The 13971-nt window shown below is 41.1% G+C and overlaps 1 protein-coding gene across 1 annotated transcript in view; it reads right to left on the bottom strand.

The window, feature by feature from the left end:
- The window catches only part of LOC140197591 (sorbin and SH3 domain-containing protein 2-like), a 369773-nt gene extending 360230 nt beyond the window's left edge, over positions 1-9543 (bottom strand). The window contains exon 1 of the mRNA XM_072257764.1: positions 9525-9543. The gene's annotated coding sequence lies outside the window, so the exon portion shown is untranslated. The remainder of the gene's footprint in view (positions 1-9524) is intronic.
- Between the last annotated feature and the right edge of the window lie 4428 nt (positions 9544-13971).

Raw genomic sequence — 13971 nt, forward strand, 5'->3', positions numbered from 1 at the left:
ACACACACACACACACACTTACTGTAATTCATTCCCGACACTTATCATGTATTGTATTGTACTGCTGCCGCAAAGTTAACAAATTTCGCAACACACACCTACAAGGAGCACTGCCACAAGAAAGCAACATCCATCATCAAGGACCCCCACCATCCAGGCCATGCTCTCTTCCCACTGCTGCTATCGGGAAGGAGTTACAGGAGTCTTAGGTCCCATACCACCAAGTTCAGGATTAGTTACTATCCTTCAACTATTAGGCTCCTGAATCAGTGTGGATAACTCCATTCACCTCAGCACTGAACTCATTCTACAACCTATGGACTCATTTCAAGGACTCTATAACTCACGGTCTCAGTATTATTTGTTTACTATTTTTATTTATATTAGCACAGATTACCTTCTTTTGCAGGTTCGTCATTAATTGCTTATGTGTAGTTTTTCATTGATTCTATTGCAATTCTTTTGTTCCACTCTGACTGCCCACAAGCAAATAAATGTCAGGGTAGTATATGGTGACATAATAATACTTTCATAATAAATTTACTTTGAACTTTCAATTAAATGGTTAAATTAGTGAACCATTTTAACTCGGTAGAAATCAGTTTTAATAAAGCATTACCTTCCTTGATGCTATGAGGGAACAACTGCATGGCTTCCTCACGATGACATTCTGCGATCGAAGAACAGTACAGCAAAGGAACAGGCTCTTCTTCCAACAATATTATGCCAAATCAAATCAAATGGCCAACTAAACTAGTCCATTATGCCTACACAATGTTTATTATCATCATCATCATCAGGTGCCGTGCCCAGTTTGAGCTTTGACTGCCATGGCCCACACACTCCTGTTTCGGGTCAAGTGGATCAATTCATTGGTATTCATTTCCAGTTCTCTGGCTGCTGTCTCCATCATCATTTGTCTTTGTCTTCCTCTTGCTTTCTTCCCTTCAATCTTTCCCATAATTACCGTGCATTCTAACTCCTCTTTCCTAATCACATGTCCAATGAAGTTACGTTGTCGTTTCATGATCTGATACATTATTTCTCTTTTTGTGTTTGCTCTGTTCACGACATCCTTGTTAGATATTCGTTTCGTCCATGATATTCTTTCCATCCTTCTCAAAAACCACATCTCTGCTGCTTCAAGCAACACACATCAAAGTTGCTGGTGAACGCAGCAGGCCAGGCAGCATCTCTAAGAAGAGGTACAGTCGACGTTTCAGGCCGAGACCCTTCATCAGGACTAACTGAAGGAAGAGCTGCTGCTTCAATTTGTTTCCTCATGTTACTAGATATTGTCCAACATTCTGAGCCATATAACATAACTGGATAAACGTAACATTTCAGTACTCTGAGGCGGGTTGTCATGCCTAGTTTAGTATTGGTCAGAATACTCTTCATTCTCATAAAGGTGTCTTTTGCCATCCCTATTCTTCTTTTGTTGTCCATGTCACACCTGCCATCTGATGTCACCCAGCTTCCTAAGCAGCAAAAGTTCTGTACTTGTTTTATGTCTTCCCCGTTTACTTTCAGCCTGCAAATAGGATTCTCCTTCTTTTTGGATATCACCATACATCCAGTCTTTTTGTAATTGATAGATAAACCCATTTTTGCACTTTCTTTAACAACTATATCAATTAAGTTTTGTAGTTCTTCCTCCGTACTTGCAATTAGCACAGTATCATCTGCATATCTGAAATTATTGATGTTTTCACCCCCAACTTTGATTCCAAGATGTCTCTTAGTTTTTGTAATATTGTTTCACTGTACACATTAAACAAATCAGGGGAGAAAACATACCCTTGTCTAACGCCTCTCTTGATTTTCGTAAACTGACTGTATTGGAGGGGTCGTGACTGTCACGTGACAGCACTGCCCACTACCTGGTTGGAAGGCACGCTACCTGCCAATCAAGGTTTGACCCCTCCTCGCCCATCACTGCACATCTAACCATTGGCCCCTTTAATTAGCCTTGTGCTTGGCCTCAGGCAATTGGCCTTTGTAATCAGTTTAACTCTGCTGGAACCGAGCCATTGGCCTCCCCTGTGAATTACCTGGGCTGGACTGTCCAGACCTCTCCAGACCTCCTGCACTAAAAGGGTGCCACATGTGCTGGGCTCTCTTTCTTTTTTGCTACCTCCAAGGGACCACTCTGCCTCACTCCAGGCTGAGAATTATGAAACGGTGCTGCAGAAACTGTTGGTGAGCTGTGCATTGAATAGGGTTGGGAGCGTTGATTATTGTCCCTAATAGCATAGAGCCTTGCTCGCAGAGAGTCAAGGGGTGGCGGGTATCATATTGAATTTTCCCTTGGTTGTGTGTGTGTGTGTGTGTGTGTGTGTGTGTGTACTTTTTTCCCACGTGATTTTATTAATTGTCTGTGTGTGTTTTATTGCTGATCCGAATTTTCCCACAACTGTTGTAAATTGTGCGTGTATGTATGTTGCTTCTGTTGCTATTTTCCCACGTTCGCCTTCTGTAAATAAAATCCCTTACTACCAAGACTGTGTGTCCAGAGTCCTCGCCTTTGAGAGCTACCGAATCTGTTTCCTCACTTACAACACTGACTCACTTCTCCATCTATTCTTACAGCGGCAGTTTGTTCCCAGTACAGGTTTCTGATTAGGCAGATTTATTCTGAAGATGCCTGCTTGGTAGGGTTGATTCTGGGCAGCAGGGGATCCCCGACCATCATCAAGCTACTGCGCATAAAATTCAAGTAACACAAAAGAAAATTATTGCCACTTGGAATGTAAGAACCCTATATCAAGCAGGAAAATTGGACAATGTGATAAATGAAATGGAAAGACACAATATCCATATCCCTCCATTTTGCTCACATTTATATGCCTGTTTGGGGTGTATGGGGTGTCAGGGAGGGGTAACACCTCTGGTGGGGGAACATGTTGTGTCCTTTTCAAGACAGTTAGTCCACCTTTGGTTCCCACCTGGAACTCAGCTCTCACCTGTGGCTCCCCGTAGCTGTTTGCATGCGACAGCGGCCACACCCCGGGCAACGGCTTCGACAAGCCGGTGAAACCAGGTGAGGGTAACCGACAGGTCTCAAACCCTCGGTGAGATATGGGGTTGTCTATCCCAGCATGTGAAGACAGACTCCTGCGGATTGAGCGGACGAGACCAATGGAAGGTCAAGAAGGTGGTCTCTGCAAGCGTCGTGGAACGTGTAGGGCAGGACAAGACACAGAAGACGTCCTGGTCATCCACTGCGCCTAGTCCCGTCTCCAGCCATCTCGACTCTGTCTTGCCACTGGATCCAGATGGGAATTGGGAAAAGAGAGTGAGGCTGACGCTGCGGAACTCTCCCTCACTTAAATCCAAATCACACGCTAGTCTCGACACCATCATGATAGTATCAAGGTCCTCATCGACGTTGACGATGAAGGAACATGGGGCATATGCCTATCTAAAAATCTCAAAGTCCCTGATATATCTGTCTTTACTATCACAGTGGGGAGCACACTCACCAGTCTCTGTGTGAAAAAAACTTGCCTCACACATCTCCTTTACCCCACCTTTAATGCATACCCTCTAGTACTAGACATTTCAAGTTTGGGAAAAGGATACTGTCTGTCTGCTCTATTTATGCCTCTCATAATTTTATAAACCTCTATCAGATCTCCCCTCAGCAACTGCCACTCCAGAGAAAACAGCCCAAGCTTGTCCAACCTCTTCTTGTAGCAAATGCCCTCTAATCCAAGCAGTCTCCTGGTAAACCTCTTCTGCAGCCTCTGCAAACTCTCAACATCTTTCCTATAATGAGGCGAATAGAGCTATATGCAATATCCCAGATGTGGCCTAACTATAGTTTGATAAAGCTGCAACATAACTTCCTGACTTTTGAACTCAATGCCTCAATTAAAAAAGACAAGCATCCCATATGCCTTCTTAACCACTCTATCAAACTGCTTAGCCATTTTCAGGGAGCTATGAACTTGGACCCCAAGTTCATCAACACTTTTAAGGGTGTTGCTCTTAAGTGTACTGTCTCTTTACATTTGCCCTACCAAGATGCAACACTTCACATTAGCAACTTTGATGTGTGTTGCTTGAACTTCCAGCATCTGCAGAATTCCTGTTGTTTGCACTTCACATTAGGCTGGGTTAAACTCAATCTGCCATTTCTCCACCGTATCTGCAATTGATCTATATCCCACTATATTCCAGACATCCCATCCTGCAAAAACTCTTTTCAGGGAGGTAGCACCCCCACCCCCTCGCAACCCCATATCCCCCCCCCCACCCTCCAGGTCGACCTCCAAGGGTGTATGTAATACTTTGTTTAGTGATTTTATCTAATCTGTAAACCAAGTTGGGTATATGCAGAAAATATGACATTAAAATATGTACATATATTATATTACATTATCATGTTTATTCTATTACAACTTTAAGCAAGTCTACAGGGAGTTTGGCCTCATCACGTAGACAAAATAAAGTAGCTCCTTAGCAGCTAGTCAGCTAGTTTAAATAACGTTAGCTATGCTAATGAACGAATGACACCTGTTAAACTCACCTCAACATGTCCTTTACATTTTAACCCACCGTGGGCAATAGGAAAGTCACTGTTGCAAACAGTGCAGCGAGCAACACTGTCATTATTTTTGAGGTCGACTGTAAAGCCCGCCCACAGAGAAAACTGATAGGTCTACTTAGCACGAAGACAGACCAATCAGGATGCTCGCTCTCACTCTCCCTCTCAAAAAAATCGATTTCTGGGATATTGTATATAATTTCCGGGCATCAGGGAGTCGCTATCAATATGCGGGAGACTTCCGGAACTTCCGGGAGAGGTGGGGTGTCTGATATTTTTTACCAGTAATCTACACTATCTACACCACCACCAGTCTTCATATCAAAGTTCAAAGCAAATTTTTTATTTAAATACATATATGTCACAATCAGGTTTAATATCACTGGCATATGTTGCACAATTTTGTTACTTTGTTACAGCAGTACAGTGCAATAAAAACTATAAATTACAATAACTACACATTAAAAAATATATTAAATAAGTCATCGAAAATTCCTGAGGAAATGTTTATGGGTTAATTTTCCAATCAGAGATCTGATAGCGGAGGGGAAGAAACTGTTCTTGACATGTTAACTGTGTGCCTTTAGGCTCTTGTACCTCCTCCTTGATGATAGAAATGAGAAGAGGGCACAAGGATCCTTCATGATGGGTACCACCTTCCTGAGGCATCGCCTTTTGAAAGCTGGGGAGGCTAGTACCCGCGATGGAGCTGGCTGAGTTTACAACTTTCTGCATCTTTTTCTGATCCTGTGCAGCGGCTCCTCCATACCAGAAGACGATGCAGCCAGTTAGAATGCTCTCCATGGTACATCTCTGGAAAGTAGTCAGTGTCTTTAGTGACATACCAATTCTCCTCAAACTTCTAATGAAATATAGCAACTTTCGTACCTCCTTTGTAATTGCATCAATATGTTGGGCCCAGGATAGATCCTTAGAGATGGGTACAACCCTATACAACCTGGAGATTCACTTTCTCGTGGGCATTCACAGTAAATACAAGAAACACAATAGAATCAGTGAAAGACAGTGCCCAATAGTACAGACAACAGTCTATGTGCGAAAGGCAACAAAAATGTTCAAATACAGAAATAATACTGTACTATTGTTAGTAATAATAAATAAATATGCAATAAATATTGAGAACATAAGATGAAGAGTCCTTGAAAGGATAGACTTACTAAACCACCCATCTACATTTCATCCAGGTCATTTATATACATCACAGTACAGATCTGTGTACAGCACTACATGCCTCACAGACCTCCAGCGATAGCGAGTCCATTCAGCACTACCCTCTGTCTTCTATGGGCAAGCCAGTTCTGAATCCAAATCGCCAATTCACCACTGATCCCATTCATCTAAATGTTCTAAATGAGTGTCCCATGACAGGCTTTGTAAAACGCTTTACTAAAATCCATGTAAACAACATCCAAAGCTCTACCTTCATCAAACACCCTCCTCACCTCATCAAAAAAACTCAATGAAGTTAGTAAGACACAACTTGCTCCTCGCAAAGCCATGCTGGGTCTCCCTAATTCGGCCATGGTTTTCCAAATTCTCATATATCCTGTCCCGAAGAATTCTCTTCTGTAACTGCACTATCGCTGACATGAGACTCACCAGTCTGTAGTTTTCAGGATTGTCTCTGATTCCCTTCTTGAACAGTGGAACAACATTAGCTACTTGCCAGTCCTCCAGGACCTCGCTTGTGGCCAGAGAGGACACAAAGATATTGGTCAAGGCCCCAGCAATCTTTTCACTTGCCTCACTGAATAACCTGGAGTATATCCCATCAGACTGAGGGGATTTATCTCCTTAATGCTCTTTAAGATGCCCAAAAATACCTCCTCCTTTACTTCCAAATGCCCTAGCATATTAATACTCTTGGTACTGACCTCCCTATCCTCCATGTCCTTCTCCCTGGTAAATACTGATGTAAAGTACTCATTAAAAAACTCACCCACATCAGCTACATCTTTAATACTATCCTATCTGAGTGATTGCACCCTTCCTATTATTATACCCACACAGATGCAGTAGACAAGCCTTCCATTATGTCCCCTCTGAGTGCAACTGTGATATTGCCCCTGATCAGCAGTGCAACTTTCCACCACCAGCCCCACCCCCCCTTACCTCCCTCTCTATCTTTTCTAAAACATCAAAATTCTGGGACATTAAACACCCCTTTTTCTGCCCCTTTTTCACCAAGTCTCTGTAATGGCCACAACATCATAATTCCATATACTGACTCATGCTCTAAGTTCATCAAATTTACCCATAATACTCCTGGAATTAAAATACTTCAAACTATCTGCCCCATTGTATCTATTACTTTGCCCCTGCCTGATTCTGCTGGCTCTGATATCTACCTTCCTCTTTATCCCTCCACTTTCTGACCTAATGCTCTGGTTTCCATCCACTTGCCAAACTAGTTTAAATTCTCCCAGTTAGCTCTAGTGAACCTCCCGGTCAGGATATTGGTTCCCCTCCAGTTTGCCTGCAACCAGTCCCTCTGATACAGGTCACCCCTGCCTCAGAAGAGACTACAATAACCCAAGATCATGCCCTCTGCACCAATTCCTCAGCCACTCATTCATCTGTATTGCCATTCTATTCCTGCCCTGATCCAGGACAATAATTCTTTTCTAATCTCATTTCTGAACTCAAAGAGAAATTGAGGTAAATCCAAACATGAAGTCCCTGGTTTGTCTCAAGCAATTACACCAATGATATTACCTTCTGGATCGCATTCCAATCTTTACTGTTTGGTGGTGTAACTTTCATCACCAACAATGTTTCATATTCGTTTTGAATGCTGGAGGGCTGACACCACACGTGACAGGTGACGTGTCCTGGTCCCCTCCATACAGTGCTGTTCAGCATATCATGGATTATGCAAACAACTCATGATATCCCAAGTCTCTAATAACAGCTAAGATATTGAATGGTCAGATGCCATCTCAATAAGAACTGACAGTCACAGAGAACTCTGGTACGGAAACGGCAGGCAGGTAGCATTATTTAAATGAATGAAAGGAAGCTTAGGTGGGCCTGCAGTCTCACAAGTGAAGCTCCCTGCAGGTGCCACACCTCACTACAGAGCCCAGATGTCAATCAGCCAAGTAATGCCAGTGCTTCCAATCTGCTACCTTGCTGTACCAACCTCTCTGATGTACACCGAGTACAAAAGGAAGTAATTCCTGTTCAGATCTGTGTATTAAGCTTTGCCATCTACTCAACACAGACAACAAATCCTCTGAATTAAAGTAATGCATATAAAAGCTCAGCGGGTTGGGCAGCAGCTCTAGATAGGAATAATCAGACCCAATGGAGGGTTTCAGCCCAAAACATTGACTGTTTATTCTTAACTGTAGATGCTACCCAACCTGCAGAGTTCCTCCAGGATTTTGTATGTGTTACTCTGGATTTCCAGCATCTCGTGTTTATTATCCTCTGATTTAGAGCAATTAGGTAAATTTTCCTACTGTTGCATCTGTCAAAATATGTCACCATCAAATATACTGTATTATTGACTCACTCATGTCATAGTAATAGTACCAGGTAATTAGATCTAAAATTCCAACAAAATTATTGAGCTGAATCTTAACTTGAAATAAAAATATGGTGGGTGCGTGGGTTAAGTCTGGCATTGGAACCAAACTTAATTCAAATGTGGATACTTCTAGTTTTAATGGAGGCGGGAAATGGGAAAAACAGCCAGTCTATTTACAAGGAACATGTTGGCTATTTCACTGTTATAATATGGTTTCCATCCTTCATATAGGCAGCCATTGTAGATTTTCTGCTGCCTCAAGAAAGCTGAAAATGGTGAGAAGAGTAGAATCACAGACATTAAGGCCTTTATAGCAGCATGAATACAAGGCAAGCACAAGTACTACCTGCTCTTCATGCAGATATGCCAAACAGGATCATTCACTTAATGGTAGCCGAGACCAAGACTGAGCTCTGGTCAGTGGAGCTGAGGCGACAGTGTCAACTGCTGCGCTATTTTGCCATTCTTTATATGAAGTGGAAGCAAAGAGCAAAAATAAAGATGCAACTCTCAAATCATTCAGAAGGTTCAAGAAGAGTAACACATCCAAAAATGAGAACCATATTTTAGGAGGGTGATCACAGGGCTTTGGGAGGATGGAAAGGAAATTTATCGGAATGAGCCTTTACTTGTGTTGGAAGACTGCAAAAGCTGGGTTTGGTCAGAGAGCAAACAGGTTTAGGCAGAGATTTAATGAGAGTTCAGAATCACCACTGGAGATTTTGGTTGAGTGGATACAGTTAAACAGCCTCCAGAAGCAGATGGATCAGAAATCAAACTCATAAATTTCAAATGATTAAGAAAGAAATCAGTATCTGAAAAGCATTTTATATACTGCATGTTGCAATGAACTAGAACGTGAAGTTTATTATAAACTGATCCATTATAGTTTTCAAATGAAGTTGAAAGTAGAGTTGAAAAAAAACCTGCAAGGCAGGGCAGGGAAATGGCGCCAATAGCATTGCTTTTCCAAGGAACTAATAAAGGCACAGAGACAAATGGTTTCTGTGATTCATCTCACAATTACCCTCCAATACAAAGATTTTCAACACATTAAACATAGACTACCCTTGCTATGGTATTCAGGTAAATTAGGTACCACAAGTCTGCACGTCTCCAAGTCTGCCGGGGAAGTCAAACCCCAAACCCAAGTCTAAGTCCGGGTGGCTGGAACCTGGAGGCCGAAGGTGGCTGTGCTGGGGTTGGAGGACTGTGTACGTGTGTGGGTGGGGGGAAGAAACAGGGCTTGTTTTGTTGCTTGTTGTGTTCTGTGTTGTTCTGCCAATCATTAAAGGCATGGTACGATGGTGCCGGAATGTGTGTTGGTTGTTAATGCTGATGTCACATTTCACTGAATGCTTTGATGGACACATGGTAAATAAACATAAATCTTGAATCAATTCTAAGTTTTCAACTTACCCATTGGCCTTTGCTCAGAAATGAAAACAGAAGCACCGGAAACACTCAGGAGGTCAGGAAGCGCCTGTGAAAAGAGATACGGAGTTAACACCTGAGGTAGTAGCCTGGTTCAGTAAAAATTCATCAGGCCAGAGCTTTGACTAATGTTGCTTGACCTGATGAGCATTTTCAGCATTCTCTGGTTTTATTTGATACTTCCAGCACCTACATTCCTTCGTGTTTCGGCAATAGCACTGATGCAATTATTCTTTCTTCAGCAGAAAAATGTTTGCAAAGCTTTTTCATATTACTGTTAGTTTGGAACAGGCTGATGTATTGAATATGTGTCACCAACAATGCCTCCTGTGCACTCTTGTCTGCGCAAATATCACAGAATGTCACACAGGACAGATTCAGCAAACACTATAGTGAGATAATTGGGAGGAATTGACCTGGTTGCTATGTCATGCAAAATTGTAAATTCAAATGAGTATGTCTGCAGGAAATGTTCCAACCCACTGCTCTGACTTTGTGGGGAGATGTCAATGCCCATTTACCACTGCTCGCTTACTGAAACATGGTGATAGGAAAAAAATCTTAAGAAAATTCAAAACTAACATTTTTACAGTCTTGCTGTAATTTGAGCAGTTCCTCCTCAGTGCTCATTTTTATCTTTCTCTGTGTTGGAACAAGGAAAGCAAGGTGATAGTTTTTTTTCTCAAAGGAAGCAATTTCATTAAAGTATGTCTCAAATCAATGAAGATCTAATCTTGTCTTTCACTTTATGCAATGCAAGGAACTGCAGAACAGACTTAATTAATCATTAATTGCCACCTTTGCTAGGCTATTTTCATTAGGGAAATGACATTAATTGCAAAGCTCGATCAACAAACTGTTCAAGTATAAAGAAGCATTTTATCAGTAAGTCATGGGCTGAGACACCAACTCATTTTCTCTCTCCACTGACACTGTTTAACCTGCCAAGTATTTTTAGGATTGTTTTTAATATGGGATCTCCAGTAATGCAGAATTTGTCTTTGTTAGGATAAAGTTTATATGTCTTACATTCACCATTGATTCATTTGTTTAGAACAACATATTGCTTATCCAAAGATACTGCAGTTCTCTAAGTTATTAAACATTAAGACATTTGCAAAAATTGAAGAAGTATCATCCAGTGCTGAAGAAAAATCTAATTAGAACCTTAACACTTAAGTGTTTAATTATATAAAGCCAGGTATTATTGCCTTCCTCCACAGTGTAGTCTTGCTAAATTCTGTCTCTCAGGCTAGTTCTTGTATTTTTGAAAGAATGTTTTCCTTAGGAGAACAATTTAAATGTAAGGGACACACGGTAGCATAGCGGATAGGGCATTGTTTTACAGCACCAGCGATCACCGATCAGAGTTCAATTCCCACTACTGCCTGTAAGGCGTTTGTGCATTCTCTCCATGATCATGCGGTTTTCCTCCAGGTGCTCTGGCTCCCTCTCATATTCCAAAGACGTGCAGTTAGTGCAGGCTACTTGAGGGCATGCTATTCTGACACTGGAAGCATGGCGACACTTGTAGACTGCCCACCCTAATCTTCACTGATTTGATTGGACAAACAAGCAATTCATTTCACTGCATGTTTTGGTGTGTCTGTCTGTCTCTCTGTGTGTCTCTTTCTCTCTGTCTCTTTCTTGTGTGTGTGTGTGTGTGTGTGTGTGTGTGTGTTTCTGTCTCACAGTGTTAAGCCCATTACCCCTACTGGTTGCCGATAGCAGCTCACCAGAGTCCTCTGTCCTGGAACCAGGGATGAGGTCCTTGAAGCTTCTCTTGGTGTTTCTGTAGCTCTGGGTTTTTACTGGATGGGGTTGCTAGGTTACTGAGTTCTCACGGATGGGGTTGCTAGGTTACTGGGTTTTTACCGGGTGGGGTTGCTAGGTTACTGGGTTTTTACCAGATGGGGTTGCTAGCCCCATGCCCAACCCTCCTCCTTTCACAGCCGGGATTGGAACTATACACGGTGGAGTTGATGTTTCGATGTACATGTGACAAATATAGCTAATCTTTTTAATGTTTAAGGTCATTAATCAAGAATTCATTTGTGAATATAATCAGTTGGCAGTAAGCAGTTTAACTTGGAGGTCAATTAATTATTTTTCCTAGTCATGAACACAGATTTGATAGATTCTGCCTCCTTTCTTCTCCCCAGATCAGCACCATTGATGCAGTGGTTTTGCAAGAGGAGAACATGTCATTGCTCTTTGCCCTGAAATATGGTTACTCTAAAGCCCTGTGCTGACACTGTAGCCCCTCAGCTTTAGAGTGAAGCAAAGCTATTTCACACTGTACAGTTCACAGTAAATCTATCCCTTGTAATTGCCATGTGACAGTTCAAACCATCTGAAAAGGGTCTCTGATTACAGTCTTTATCCCTTGATCCTTCGTTATGCTATCAGTGTGAAAGAGAAATTAGCTTCCACGCAACGCCTGCATGGTTTGTTTGGAACACCATAAATATCTTCTCCTTTTAAAACAAACTTGCACCTTATTCAATCATATAATGCCTCAATGTTTAATCCAGCAGCAACTCCCCATCAGTTTTGAACCATGCAGTGCAACCATGTGGAGGATTCAACAAAAAGCGAGTAGTTTTAAAAATAACATTCAAGTACATGTACAAAGTTTATTCCTTTCGAGAGAGTGGTGACCCCATAGCCCAATTTGTACCCCTGCTCTCCAGCAATCCAATCTTTCGTCTCATTGCTAACATCTCATGATGCTGGAAGAGCTTTTTTTGCTTTTAATGTGCTGCTTACTCAAAACCATTCGGTGCACATGCACCCCAATTTCTAGGAAATATCATTCATCTGCAGTAAATTTAGGTGAAAAATAGTTTCCCCAGTAACTCTGTCAGACTCACTGTAAAATGAATCATATCAAAAGATCGGCTAAGCATTGTTGTTCTTTAATTCAATACTGGGTTGTTTTAGTGATTATTTTCCACTTGTGGCCTTTAGTTTTGGTTTCTTCCAAGAGTGGAAACACCTCCTCCAAGGCTATTGTATTACATTTACTCAAGAGCTTTTGTTAATTTATCCTCATACATATCGCTTACTGGGGAGAAACTCTAACCTGTTCAGCCTTTCACAATATGCTTTTACATTTCCCCAATGCCTATAGATCCTTTCTAGAACCAAAACCAGAACAGTGAACAATTCCTATCATGTGGTCCATCCAAGATTTGATTGATTTAACATACCCCAGTTTAAATTCCGTCCTTCTAGAAGTAATGTAACATAATACATATTTAGTTGCTGGCTCAGTCATGCATTAACTAATATCTTTCATTTTCAGATATCCTCATTTTGTTCCATTTGTCAGTACTTCCCTCTTCACTGGTGAATGTTCTGATGATTCTCTCTGATATACACATAACTACAATATACATATACAATATTACCCATATAACACATATTACATGTAACTACCATTATATTCCAAATACCTTCAGTAAATATTTTTAGTTCATAACTGTTTAACAGAAGATGGACCATTAGTTTAGATGGAGCTTATGCATTTCAAAATCAGTTCATCAGAAGGAAAAAGTTATCTTATAAATTGATTGTGAGGTAACAAATGTACTGAACTCGCACTGTGACAAACATTATGCACTCAGTGCTCCTTCAGGAGTTTGCACCAACATTTTAGATGGCAGATGCTTCAATATAGTTGACATGTTCATATCTAGTTATTGTACTCATCTAAATTGTGCTCTCCTTGCCCTAAGGAAGTATGCTTGATTCTGTTGGTTGGACTAATGTCTGCAAGACCTCTTTTGTGCTACAGGCTAATTGTCAGTCTACCTTATTCATGTACCATGCTTTCTTGAGAGGCTGCAGCACTTTCAAAACTGTTAGAAATTCCCCACCCAACTTTTGCAATGCCATTCCAGGACTCCAAGTCAATGTGGCTCAGGATCAAGATGGTTCCTGAGGATTTTGAAATCTTATTTTGGTTCACTATCCAAAGGCTTCAACAATTCGAAATTCTCACCCGTCACGTCTGCTGTATTTCTAATCAATGTTACCTATCAAAATTTTATATCGAGAACAGAATCATTTCAAACATTCTACAGCTTAGAGCTGTATTAGGTGAAATTAATTTACTGATTATTATTTATAATGAAAACTTAATTGGTGACACAAATGAGAAGACAAGATGGCAACTCTAGATAGTAATACCAAAAGGACAAACTGCAAGTTTGGTCTTTGGTAAACCATGGCCAGACAATGTTCATACATTCATTACAGTTAACAACATAAATATTTCAGAAGAACAGGTTATTGTACACCAGCAACATTTGCTGCATATTAGTCTCATTGAATTCAGTCTTGTTAATTTACTTTAATTCAGCTGGCCCAATTGCCAATACTAAGATATTTTTCACTCCTGTTATTTCACAAAAATTATCTCTTCGTC

The sequence above is a fragment of the Mobula birostris genome, chromosome 5, assembly GCF_030028105.1.
Source record: "Mobula birostris isolate sMobBir1 chromosome 5, sMobBir1.hap1, whole genome shotgun sequence".
In the NCBI taxonomy this organism is placed as follows: Eukaryota; Metazoa; Chordata; class Chondrichthyes; order Myliobatiformes; family Myliobatidae; genus Mobula; species Mobula birostris.